A 14,890-nucleotide genomic window follows, 5' to 3' on the forward strand; every position below is an offset into this window, starting at 1 on the left:
TTCACCATTATGTGAAAGATTGTACCAAGATCAATGTATAGAATAAAAAAATGTTTGTCTTGAAGATGATTTTCTTGTGAGAAAACAGAGGGGAAGATACGAAGCCAGGTTTAAAGAAAATATTTTAACTGAAAAAGTAAAGGGAAGTGTGGTGGAGTTTATAGAGAAAAGAAAAGTCAGGTATTGACTTAAAACTAATCATTTCTATAACACAGAGAGAAACACACAGGCAAAATGTACTTTGTATTATGTCATCAGCTTAAAAAAACACTAATTCCCTCAACAGCAACTGGTAATTATTTAGTAAATATTTTTAGGACATTCATAGAAGGCTAAATATATGTATTTATCTTCATGTCCCCCTCAAATTCCCACTAAAATGGCACTACAGTGAAGGGATTTCTTTCCTCAAAGAGTAAGTTGAACAAGCAGAGAAGACATTATTAGGCAAGAAGTAGCAATATATTTTGAGAGAAGATGCAAAATAGATGGATGAGTGGTAACTGGATTTCACAAGGCAAAGAAAACTGAAACCTAAGTCTCTGAACAGAGGGATGCTAAGAAAGTCAATATCTCACACCATTTAAATATTAAAGCTTCAATCCAGGAGGACAATGTCAATGTAATAATAATATAAGAACTTAATTGCTTTTCAGATTTAAAGGGCCCATTAAATGTCCAGCACAAGTCAAGGCATATTTAAAAACATGTTTTAATAGTGCAATGAAGAAAACAATGTAAAACTTTTCAGGGGCAAAAATAGTAAATCAAATTAATACCAGACTTCTCAAAGGTAACACTTGGCCTAAGAAGACAAAGAAGCAATTCCTTCTAAATTCCAACTATAGAGTACTTCTTAGAACTGTATACCCAACTAAGGAACTAATTAGGATACTTTGAAGAACTGAAAAAGTTATCTTGCAAAAGCATTCTTTTACAGAAAGCTCCTACTGGAGGTACTCTACCAAAATAACCAAGTAAATCAAAAACTGGCAAGACTTGGATTTCAGGAAACAGGTGACCTCCCACTCTCCCAATACGGAAAAGGAACAGGGAATTCTCAGGAAGATAGTGAAAGACAGTCTAAAAGGCAATTGAGAAGAAGTCTAGAAACCAATGAGTCAAACATGGAGCAATAAGACAGAGGGCTACAGGAGAGAAGTCTCTAAAAATTTTTTAAATAAAGGATAACTATAAAATAGAAGTTAATTTTACTTGTTTCTGATCATATTGAGAAGGTTTAACTCTTTGGGTAGAGTTTGGCAAAACATTAGAGATGGGTACATAGTAAACAAAGCAAGCAGAAAAGCAAGAGAACTATCAATTCTAGAACAGATGGACATCTAAGGCTCAACCATGAACAATATTAATTAATTAGTCATAAGAATACCAAGGTAGAGTACATATTTAATCAACATTTGAAATAACTGCATTACTATGCAGCCAGGATGAGATGGAGGCTAGAGTTTGGAGCACAAGGTATGAAGGATGTCAAGAGATAATGCCTCAAATTTAAAAAGGAATAGAACCTTATGTTTGATTGTGTAGATTTAGGGACCGGAAGCAACATCTAAAAGAGGTGAAAGTGATTGCAGGTTAGGAGCCGAGTTGGGTAGAAAAAAGGACACTACTCTCTCAGTACTACCTTTTTTAAACCATGTACCATTATGTTTTGATAAAAATAAAATAAATTTTAAAAAGATTTATATGGTAAGGACATAGGAAATAGTCTCCACCTAACGAAATATATCATTCTGTCACCTTTTTAAAAAGTAATCTGGCAATATCTATTATGATGAAAAATGCACTGACCCTGTAACCCAGCAATCTTATGTCTGGCAAAGTCATCATAAAGAAATGAAAGCACCTGTATTTAAATACATATGTACAAGGTTGCTCATTTTCACAGAAAGTGCAAGACTTTGTTTATTTTAGCAAATATTTTGTGACCACAAAACCCTGTTAGTAATTTAAATGTCCTTCAACAAAGGAATGGTTGAATAAATTATCTCACATTCACATTGTATGCAATTATTTAAAAGGGCAAGTTAAATCTAAGTATATTACCATAAAGATATTTCCACAGTGCATTTTATTTTTATTTTTATTTGTACAAATGTATAAGGTATACATGAAATTTTGTTACATGTATATAACATGTAGTAATCAAGTCACTGTATGGCTTAACTGTGAACAATGTTAATTAATTAACTATAATAATATCAACATAGAGTACATATTTAACCAACACTTAGGGTGTGCATCGACAGAGTACCGTACACTTGTGTTAACTATAGTCACCCTACTGTTCTATCAAACATTGAATTTATTCCTTCTATCTTACCATATGCTTATACTACCCTTTAGCCCACTTCTTTCATTCTCCCCCATGTCCCAATCACCCTTCCCAGTCTCTGTTATCTATCTTTCATTGCCTTACCTGCAAGGGATCAGCTTTATTAGCTCCCACATATAAGTTAGGGTATGCAATATTAGTCTTTTTGTGCCTGGATTATTTCACTTAAGATAATAACCTCCAGTTTCACCAATGACATGATTTCATTCTTTTTTTCAATGACCAAGTAGTATTTCATTGTGTATACGCACCACATTTTCTTTATCCATATATCCACTGATGGACACTTAGGTTGATTCCACATTTTTTCTATCATGAATAGTGCTTTAATAGACATGTGAGAGACAGTATCTTTTGGACATATTGTTTGCTTTTCCTCTGGTAGATACCCAGTAGGGGGATTGCTGGATTGAATGGTGGTTCTTTTTAAGTTTTTTGAGGAGTCTCCATACAGTTCTCCATAGTTGCTGTACTAGTTTACCTTCCCACTAACAGTGTGTAAGAGTTCACTTTTCAGCCAGGCATGGTGGCTCACGCCTATAATCCTAGCCCTTTGGGAGACCAAGGAGGGTGGACCACGGGGTCAGGAGTTTGAGACCAGCCTGTCCAATATGGAGAAACCCCATCTCTACCAAAAAAAAAATACAAAAATTAGCTGGGCATGGTGGCGGGCGCCTGTAGTCCCAGTACTTGGGAGGCTGAGGCAAGAGAATAGCTTCAACCTGGGAGGCAGAGGTTGCAGTGAGCCGAGACTGTGCCACTGCACTCCAGCCTGAGTGATGGAGTGAGACTCCATCTCAGAAAACAAAAAAACAGAGTTCTCTTTTCTCTGCCTCCTTGCTAACATCTATTATTTTTCTTTTTATTAATAGCCAGACAATGCATTTTAAAATAATAAAAACACATTGCTTAAGAACATGCACAGCTTAAGGTCACTTTTATGCAGCAAACCAACCCATCCATATCATATCTGCTAATGAGTACAAGGAAAAGACTATACGAAGATACAAACTATTTCTAGGGGAGTAGAATTTGAGGGGAGACAAGTGAAGGAGACTATTTCACTTTCTACAGGTCTGTATATTTTACATTGTCAAAATAAATAAATATTCCTTCTGTAATTTAAATAAACCTAGAAATTAACAATTGAAAATGAATGCCACTGCCTCATCTGACCTTCTTGGTTTAAGGGACCCTGGGACAGGGATATCAACTAAAATTACTAACACACCAGTGTGCTAGCAGCAAAGAGTAGACACAGTGACCATGATCAATCTAGTAAACACTTCCAGGCCCACGACTGCTACCTTACAGGCCATTCCCCATGGGAAACCTATGGAGGAACCTAGGTTTAAGAGAGAGAAGTTCAGATGAGGGAGTGGAAAAAACAATATTTGTATCAGATTCCTTAAAACTTTGGCACTTTTGTTAACCTTCTTTGAATAATTTCTCTAATCTGCAATCTGTATCACTACATTATCTGATTTTCTGCTAATTACTATATGCTATCAAGGTCTCTCTTTATATTTTCTTTTTAATTTACAAAACAAGAACTCAGGTTTTTTTTCAAATCCTAGTCAATATCCCGAGATATCTACCAGACACAGCCCAGCTTCCCATCATCCCAGCTGAGCCCAGCACCTGCAGACCTACCCACTGAATGCACCACACGGGCACGTCAGGTGAGGCCAGCAGAACTGGCCAGTCTACACACAGAATCACGAGAAACCACAAGTTGTTGCTGTTTTCAGCCACTGAGTTTTGGGAAAATTATATGCTGTACAATAGAGAACTAATTAATACCGTACCCAAGAACTTTTCCTTGGCAACTTCTGAGAGGAGCTGAGACCAATTTTTTGTGATGTTTTTGTAGCTTGTGACAATTTGATACATATAACAAATCTTGCATAACTTATCATGGGAATCCAACTAGGACAACCAAAGCCACGGTATAATCAGGATCTAATCAGCCATGCTGGGTGATTTCAAAAGCTGTTTTGGTAAGTAATGGAAAGAAATTTGGGAAGTCATTTGTCTGATATACTGTCTTTGGATAAGAACATCTCTAAACTTTTCTGATAGATTGAAAACTTTATTTAAGTCATACTACATCTTAAAAGTAAAGGGTTAGCATTTAAAAATGTTTTTAAAAATATCCACAGGGAAAATGAGAAATAGAAGAACAGTATCAACTATCTAATAAAACCGGTAGAGGAAGATGACAGAATCTGAGATTCAAGAGAGTCTTTGGGGTCACTGACGCAGAGCTCACTCTAGTGCAGGAGGCCACCCACAGCACCTTGCAAATGGCTTTTCCTCAGTCTTCCCCGAGGACACTATGTTACAGAGCAGTCTATTGTATATTAAGGAGTGCTAATTTTTGAACAATTCTTTATTATAGTCATCAAATTCTAACTCAATATGACCTCCACCAATAGTTTCTGTGAGTTTAAAACAAATTTACTGTTTCCTCCACATAACATTTGAGATACTGTCTATATATTTCTTTTGAACCAAATAACTTTCAACCTTGTTTTCTAAAATTTAAAAAATGCTAATGATCTTATCTGAAAGTTCTCCCCAAGTACTTTACTTTCATTTTAAATATGCCAGGAAATATCCCCAGTACTACGGTTATGAAATACTGAAAACTGATTATAATGAGATAATTACTTCATGTCTCCTGCCTTCTGTATATCCATATCATGATTTTTCAGCTATTGTTCTCCTGTCCTCATTTTTTAATATTTGTGTAGCTTGTACTTTCTATACATATATGTATGTATATACTCTCTTTTTTCCCTAAAATTATAATGACAGTCTATAAATATCCAGCTATTTATCTTTGTATATTCTGTGCTAAATGCATCATTAAAAAAAAAAAAAAAACCCTGAGAAAGGCTCCCTTAAATTCAAAAGCGTAAACAAAACAACTGAGAGTTGATATTTAACCTAAACCAACATATTTACCTCAATTTTCTCATCTGGATTATAAATTTGAAATGGTTATAAAGGATCAGCATTCACTATCATGCACAGAATATTGACAGACAATGTCTTTCTTGTCATTTCTGCCAAAATTCTACTCATCATCCACAACCATTCCACACAATAGGTAACCAGTAGAAATACTTAATATTACAAGGTAAAACCTTCATCAAACCATACTTATCTTATCTATGACACATAACTATTGAAGATTGACACTATAATGCTACCTTGCAGATCTTCGTCCCTATGCCAGCTTGCATTGTATAACTGCTATTTTTTGGTTATTTGAAAGTGCCAAAACATTACAAGGCAAAACCTTCATCAAAACCTTGGACTCGGGAAGGGGAACATCACACACCGGGGCCTATCATGGGGAGGGGGGAGGGGGGAGGGATTGCATTGGGAGTTATACCTGATGTAAATGACGAGTTGATGGGTGCTGACGAGTTGATGGGTGCAGCACAGCAACATGGCACAAGTATACATATGTAACAAACCTGCACGTTATGCACATGTACCCTAGAACTTAAAGTATAATAATAATAAAAAACCTACTTATCTATGGCACATAACTATTGAAGATTGATAATATAATGTTACCTTGCAGATCTTTGTCCCTATGCCAATTTGAATTGTATAAGTGCTATTTTTTGGTTACTTGAAAATACACAATTTCTAAACTGGTATCACATAAAGGCTAGAATATATTTTAGTATAAATCCATCCTTACATTATCTGCATTTATTCATTTATTCATTCAATCATTTATGTACTCATTCTCATAGCATAAATGATGTGTTTGTCACTGTTCTAGATACATAGGGATTAAGGTAACAAAATACTCTGCACTGAAGATATTACATTCTACCAAGCTCACAGTCTTTTGAATGGGCTAAGAAGTTGCTTTTTTCTTCAGAAATTTCTTCTGATTAATATACAGTAGCTACTTTAAGTAAATTTTAGACAGGGATTATTTTAATGAATTGATAACTGTTTTTTCTACCCACAGAAGTTAATTACTATTAAAATATTTATGTCTTTTTTCCTTTTTTCTTTAAAACATATGAACAATGCTCAGAAAACTTTTTGGTTTTATTCTATAAATATTTATTCCAGGCAATATCTTAGTTAAGAAAATATCCTTCTATTCCCAAAGAGTTTTAATTTCATTATATTTACAATAAGAAATAGATGCAAATTTGTATCGAATAGCATTCAGTTATTGATTGAGATGTCAATAGTTTTTTTACTTGATCAACATGTATGATGTGCTGACATATAATGGTAATAGTAAAAGAAGAGAAGAGAAAGAATAATAAAGGAATAATGATCAAAAGATATTTCCTGCAAATATTAATCAAAAGAGAGCTGAGTGGCTGCACTAGTATCAAAAAAATAGTTTTTAGGACAATCATCATAGGAGGCAAAGAAGGGCATTATATAATGATTAAAAAGGACAATCCACCAAGAAGACGTAATAATTATAAACACAGAAACACCTAGCTGCAGAGCCTTAAAATATAGGAGGCAAATATTGACATAATTTAAGGAGAGTTAGAGGGCCCTATAATAATAGTAGTGGATTTTAAAATCCCCACTTTCGATAATGGAGCAAACAAACAGAAGACCAATAAGGACATGAAGGACTTGAACAACACTATAAACTGGTAAGACCTAACAGATGTATACAGAACATTCCACCTAACAGGAATACACATTCTTCTCAAATGCGCATGGAACGTTCTCTAGGAGAGATCTTATGTTAGGCAACAAAACAAGTCTCAAAAATTTTAAAGGATTGAAATCATACCAAGTATCTTCTCTGACAACAAAAGAATAAAACTAGAAGTCAAAGGAAAAAGAAAAATGGGAAATTCACAAATATGAGAAAATTTAACAATATGCTCATTTATAATGAATGAGACAAAGAAGAAATCACAAGATAAATTAGAAAATACTTTGTGACCAAAAAATATGAAAACAACATACTGAACCTTATGGTATGCGGTGGAAGCAGTGCTCAGACAGAAATTTATAGCAGTAAATGTCCCCATTAATAAAGAAGAAAGATGTCAAATCTAAAACCTAACTTTATACCTTAAGGAAGTAGAAAAAGAAGAGCATAATAAACCCAAGCTACCAAAAGGATGAACATAGTAAAGGTTAAAGCAGAGATCAGTGAAACAGAAGACAGAAAAACAATAGAGAAAATGAGCAAAACCAAAAGTTGGTTCTTTAGAAAGATGAAAAAGTTAAGAAATCTTTAGCTAGATTGATTTAAAAAGAAAACTCAAATTATTAAAGTTAGAAATAAAAGTGAGACATTACTACAAACCTTAAGAAAATTAAAAAGTATTATAAGAGAATACTATAAACCATCAAATGCCAACAAACTGGATGACTTAGAAAATTTCTAGAAACATGCGAACTACCAATACCGACTCAAGAGGAAATAGAATATCAGAATGGATTTATAACAAGTAAAGACTTTGACTCACTAATAAAGAAATCTCCCAACAAGGACAAGGCCAGAATAAAGTGGCTTCACTGGTAAATTCAACCCAGCATTCAAAGAAGAATTGACACCAAGTTTTATTAATTCTTCCAAAAAAGTTGGAGAAAAGGGAACATATTCTGATTTATTCTAAGAAGCCAGCATTGACCAAGTACCAAAGATAAAGACATTACAAGAAAAGAAGATTACGAACCAGTATCTTTTATGAATGTAGATGCAAAATCCTCAATAAAACGGTAACAAACTAAATCCAGCAGTATATTAAAAGGATTATATATCATGGCCAGGTATTTATCCTAGGAATTCAAGGGTTATTTAAGAAAATTATAAAATGTAACACATCATATTAATAGAATGATAACAAAAACTGCATGATTATCTCAACTGATTGAGAAAAAACACTGGAAAACAATGCAACACACTTTCATGACAAAAATATCCAACGAACTAGGAATAGAAGACAACTTTCTCAACATGATAAAAGACATTTTCAAAAAACTCACAGCTAACACCACACTCCATGATACAAGACCAAAAGTCTTTCCCTTAACATGAATAATGAGAAAAGGATACTTTCCTGCTTTCATCACTTCTGTTCAACCTTGCACTGGAATTTCTAGCTGGAGCTATTAGGCAAGAAAAGAAAAATAAAAGGCAACCAAATTGGAAAGGAAGAAGTTAAACTATCCCTATATTTAGATGGCATAATCTGATCTTTTCAAGAGTCCTAAAGAATTCACAATAAAGTGTTAGAACCAATAAACTGGTTCAGCAAAATTTTGGGAAATAAGATCAAAACACAAAAATCAGTTTTATTTCTACACCCTGGCAATGACAATCTAAAAATGAAAATAAGAAACAATTCCATTTATGATAGCATCTGAAGGAATAAGATCCACTTAAATAAATTTAACCAAGGACATGCTAGTCTTGTACAACACAAACTAGAAAACATTGTTTAATGAAATTAAAGGGGATCTAAATAAATGAAGACATTACATGGTCATGATTTGGAAACATTTTTATGGTCACAATACTCTCCAAAGTGATCCACAGATTCAATGCATTTCCTAAGAAAATCCAAATGGCCTTTATGCAGAAATATTTGAAACAACTGATTCTAAAATTCATATAGAACTTCAGGGCCCTCAGAGTAGCCTAAATAATCCTGAGAGAGAAAAACAAAAAAATGAAGTCAGAGGATTCATACTTTCCAATTTCAAAACTTATTACATAACTACAGTTATCAAAACAGTGTGTGTAGTACTCACAAAAGGATAAGCATATAGCTTAATGGAATGGAATTGAGAGTCTAAAAATAAACCCTCATATTCACGGCTACTTGATTTTTCAATGGGGTGACAAGATTATTCAATGAGGAAAGAATAGTATTTTCAAAAAATTGGTACTGAGACAACTGATTATCCACATGGCAAAAAATGGAGTTGGACACCCATCATCTACTATATACAAAAATTAACTCAAAATGGAACAATTACCCGCATGTAAGAGCATAAACTATAACTCTTAGAAGAAATTATAGAGATAAGTCATTATGACCTGGGATTTGGCAAGAGTTTTTTAGATATGACACCAAAAACACAAGCCGAAAAGAAAGGAAAATAGATCAATTGAGCTTCATCGAAATTAAAAAACTAATGTACATAAAATAACACTATTAATAAAGTAAAAAATAATCCCCAAAATGGAAAAATATTCATAAATCATATCTCTGATAAGGATCTAGTATCCAGAATACAAAAAACTCTCATAACTCAGGAATAAAGAGTAACAACTCACTTAAAAAATGAGCTAAGAGTATGAATAAACATTTTTCCAAAGAAGATATTCAAATGGCCAAGAAACACTTGAAAGGATGCTCAAAACTATTAGCCATTAGAGAAATGCAAATCAAGACAACAATGAGATACCACTTTACATCCAACTGGACAGCTATACATTTTTTAGAAAAAGGAAAGGAAAGAAAGAAAATAACAAGATTTGGTAAATATATGAAGAATTGGAACCCTTGTATATTGCTGGTAAGCATGTGAAATGGTGTAGCTTCTTTGAAAAAAGTTGGCATCTCCTCGAAGTTACACATAGAATTATCATATAACTCAGAAAATCAATTACACAGTAATATAAATTATTATAGTGTCTATATTATATAATATCCATTATCCAAATAATGAAAAAGGTAATAAAAATGCTTGTATATGAATGTTCATAGCAATATGATTCAAGATAGTTAAAAGATAGAAGCATACAAAACACCCATCAGCAGATGAATGGATAAACAAAATGTGGTGTAACCACACAATGGAATATCATTCAGTCACGGAAAGGACTGAAGTAGTGTACACACCACCATGTAGATCAACCACAAAAACATGCTAAGTAAAGTAAGTCAGAGACAAAAGTTCATACATTGTGATTTCACTCCTATGGTATACAGGAATACCTTGCTTTTCTGTACTTCATTTTGTAATGCTTTGCAGACAATTGTTTTTGTTTCTTTACAAATTAAACATTTGTGAAGACCCTGCATTGAACAAGTCTATCAGCTTAATTTTTCCAACAGCATGTGCTCATTTTGTGGCTCTGTGTAATATTTGGTAAATCTAACAATATTTTAAATTTTTTCCATCAGTGATCTTTGATATTACTGTTGTAATTGTTTCCAGGTGCCACAAACCACACCCATGTAAGATGGTGAACTTAACCAATAAATGTGTGTGTTCTGTCTGCTCCACTGACCAGCCATTCCCTCACCTCTCTCCTTCACCTTGTGATTCCCTATTCCCTGAAACACAACAATTTTGAAATTAGGCCAATTTAAAACCCTACAATGGCCTCTAAGTGTTCAAGTGAAAGGAAGAGTTGCAGGTCTCTGGAAAAGATAGAAATGATTAAGCTTAGTGAGGAAGGCATGTTGAAAGACAAGGTAGGCTGAAAGCTAGGCCTCTGGTGCCAAACATTTAGCCAAGTTGAGAATGCAAATGAAAAGTTCTTGAAGAAAATTAGAAGTGCTATTCCAGTAAACACGAATGGTAAGAAAGTGAAAGAATCTTATTGCTGATACGGAGAAAGTCTGAGTGGTCTGGATAGAAGATCAAATCAGCCACGACATTCCCCTAAGCCAAGGCCTAATCCAAAGCAAGGTCCTAACTCTCCTCAATTCCATGAAGGCTGAGGAAGCTGCAGAAGAAAAGTTGAAAGGTAGCAGAGGTTGGTTCATGAGGTTTCAGGAAATAAGCCATCTCCATAACATAAAAGTATAAGATGAAGTAGCAAGTGCTGATGGAAAAGACACACCAAGTGACCCAGAAGATCTAGCTAAGATAATTGATGAAGGTGGCTTCACTAAACAACAGATTGTCCATGTAGACAAAACAGTCTCATGCTGGAAGAAGGTGCCATTTAAGACTTTCACAGCTAGAGAGAAGTAGTCAGTGCCTGACTTCAAAGCTTCAAAGGATAGGCTGACTCCCTTGTCAGGAGCTAATGCAGCTGGTGACTTTAAGTTGAAGTCAATGCTTATTTACCATACCAAAAATCCTGGGGACCGTAAGAATTATGCTATATCTACTCTGTCTGTGCTCTATAAATAAAACAACAAAGCCTGGATGACAGCACATCTGTTTCCAGCATGGTTTACTAATCATTTTAAGCCTGCTGTTGAGACCTACTGCTAAGAAGAAAAGCTTCCTTTCAAAATGTTACTGTTCATTGACAATGCACCCAGTCACCCCAGAGTGCTGATGGCAATGTAGAAGGAGATTAATATTTTCATGTCTGTTAACACAATGTCTATTCTGCAATCCATGAATCAACAAGTTTCATCTGGACTTTCAAGTCTTATTACTTAAGAAATACATTTTATAAGGGTATATCTGCCATAGATAGTGATTCCTCTGATGGATCTGGGGGCAAATAACTTGAAAAAGTTCATTAAAAAGATTTACCATTCTAGATGACATTAAGAACATCTGTGATTCATGGGAGGAGATCAAAATATTTATATTAATAGGAGCCTGGAAGAAGTAAATTCCAACCCTCATTGATGACTTTGAAGTGTTCAAGACTTCAGTGAAGGAAGTAACTGAATATATGGTGGAAATAGCAAGAGAACTAGAAATAGAAGCGGCGCCTGAAGATGTGACTGAATTGCCACAATCTCATGATAGAACTTGAATGCATGAGGAGTTGCTTCTTATGGATGAGTAGAAAAAAGTGGTTTCTTGAAACAGAATCTACTCTAGGTGAAGATGTTGTGAACATTGTTAAAATGTTACATTAGCTTAGTTGATAAAGCAGTGACTTAAAATACTGCATCAACTTAAAATATTGCATCAACTTAGTTGATAAAGCAGTGACAGGGTTTAAGAGGATTGACTCCAATTTTGAAAGAAGTTATACTCTGTGTACAATGCTACCAAATAGCATCACATGCTATGAATAACTTTTTCATGAAAAGAAGAGTCAATTGGCTCCATGAGTCCATTGGCAAACTTCATTGCTGTCTCATTTTAGGAAATTGTCACAGACACCTCAACCTTCAGTAGCCACCACCCTGATCAGTCCACAGCCATCAACATCAAGGCAAGGTTCTTCACCAGCAAAATGATTATGACTCATTGAAAGCTCAGGTGATTGTTAGAATATTTGGCAATAAAGTATCTTTATTTAAAATATATACATTGTTTTCTTACACATAATGTTGCACACTAAATAGACTAGAGTAGAGTATAAATATAACTTTTTTAGTGCTGGGAAACAAAAAAAATTGTGTGACTGACATTGTGATATTCACTTTATTGCAGTGGCCTGGAACTGAACCCACAATATCTCCAAGACATGCCAGTATCCAGAATAGATACATTCATAGAGACAAAAAGCAGGTTGCCAGGGGCTGGTGGGAGGTGGGAATGTTGAGTCACTACTTACTGGGTACATGATTTCCTTTTGGGATGATGAAAATATTTTCAAACTAGATAGGGACTAGGTAGCATAATATTGTGAATGTACTGAATGCCACTGAATTGTACATTTTAGGATAATCTTATGTTAACTTTATGTAAAAAAAAGTCTTGGGGTGATTTTTTATAAGCCATAGTAACTGGAACATCTCTAAAAATTGTTTATCTCTCTTCAGGTATGATTTTGTGTTTGTTTGTTTTGTTGTTTGTTTGCTTTTCTATGTGACTTTCTTGAGTATAGTGTTTATAAATATTAAGTCAATGTAGTTGATAGTCTCGTTCAAATCTTCTATATTCTTACTAAATTTTTTCAGTCAATTTATTCTGTTTACATCTTCCTTTAGTTCTATAAATTTTTGCATCATGTATTGAGAACTTTTGTTATTGGGTGCATAACCCTTTAGTAGTATTATGTCTTCTTAATTAAATAACCTTTTATGATTATGATATGATCTCTTTATCTCTGGTAATGTCCTTTGTCTTGAGTTTTTATTTTGATATTACTCTAGCCATATAGACTTCTTTTTGCTAGAACTTCAAACTGTTTGTATATGCATATTTTTAGTATGTTTCTTATATTTTAAAAAATCTATACTCTTTATTCAGTCTGACAATACTTGCTTTAATTGGAATGTTTAGTACATTTATATTTATTATAATTGTGGGCACATCTGTACTTCAACTTACAATATTGGTGTCCATCTTCTATTTTTCCAATCTGTCCTTTCTTTCTCTGTTACTTTTCTCCTGTCTTTGTTTTGTGAGGATGAATGATTTTTTTCACATCCCATTATAATGTGTCTACTAATTTTTAATTTAAGCATTTTGTGCTAGTTCTCAGTAATGCTTTAGAGAAGAAAAATGCATCTTTAATTCATCACAATCTATGTGCAAAGATATTTTATTACTTCAGAAATAATTTGTTTTAACAAGTATTTCTAAAGAATAACCCTTAATCTGTTGTGCTCTTATTGTCGTATATATTAATTCTACATATGCTATTTTTTTTAAAAAAAAAAACATGCTATTTTATTATTATTTCTGCTTTAAAAAGCTTGGTAACAGTCTAGTGAAACTAGAGGTTGGGAGTAGGTTACCTGAGTAAAAAGGAGTATAATCAGACACCAGACCACCAGCAGCACCCTGTGGCTAGATAACATCCTATAAAGAGCACAGGACCTGCACAATGAGCGGGCCTTTAGGCATTCTCCTCTTAATGATGAAGTGGTCAAATCGAGAACTGATTCTATAATTTAGTAATCTCCTAAGGTTTTGAACTTATCATGGAAGAGAGCAAGAGTAAACAGACAGAGAGGTAGGGATCCATGATGAAAAGGGAGACTGAGACTTTATTCATTGCATTTTTTGTTTCTTCCTTTATTCATTTTTATCATTTAGAATTTATTAATTGAAACAGGCACTATGTTGGATATTACTAGCTATACTGTTGTAAAAAAGACATGCAAATTTTAAACTTGAATATTTTTTTAAATGTTTGAACCTAATTCTATATACCAAAATGATGAAGCGGGACAATTTGGTTACAATCACAATTTGTAAAGAACACTTTAAGTTGTTCACACTTCATATAATTCTCACAAGAACTTGATGTGGTTAATGCAATATTTTTTTATGAGTACCACTATGTAAATGAAGCTGCTCATAAAGTTAAATCTAGTTGCTTTCACAAATGACCCAGATGCAGATTCCAGTTAGCACATAGTGGTTTTCAAACATTTTCAAACAAAGATAAATATTTTCTGCCTACTCCTTTCTCTGTTGAAACTAAAATCAAACATCTCACCCTGTAACAAGCACAAGGAATTGATGTATAAGAACAGCTTGCAAGCTCTCTTTTCTTCTAAGAATAGCTGTGATTTGCTAGAGGTTCCTGAGATTTTTTGACATGTTTATACATATGTGGGGATAGCAGAGCACTGGAGAATCCCAGTAGCTACCAAAGCAGTGGGACATTGAGAGAGAAGAGATATTTAGGTGGTATAGTTTGGATATTTGTCCTCTCCAAATCACATGGTGAATCTGATC

At 33.9% G+C, this 14,890-nt stretch overlaps 1 protein-coding gene and 1 pseudogene across 4 annotated transcripts in view; one reads left to right on the forward strand and one right to left on the reverse strand.

Moving 5' to 3' along the window:
- Positions 1-14,890, reverse strand: part of C8H8orf34 (chromosome 8 C8orf34 homolog) — a 480,177-nt gene that overhangs the window by 353,387 nt on the left and 111,900 nt on the right. The window lies entirely within an intron of this gene.
- On the forward strand, positions 10,714-12,492 carry LOC126961570 (tigger transposable element-derived protein 1-like; annotated as a pseudogene).

Source organism: Macaca thibetana, chromosome 8, assembly GCF_024542745.1.
Source record: "Macaca thibetana thibetana isolate TM-01 chromosome 8, ASM2454274v1, whole genome shotgun sequence".
In the NCBI taxonomy this organism is placed as follows: domain Eukaryota; kingdom Metazoa; phylum Chordata; class Mammalia; order Primates; family Cercopithecidae; genus Macaca; species Macaca thibetana.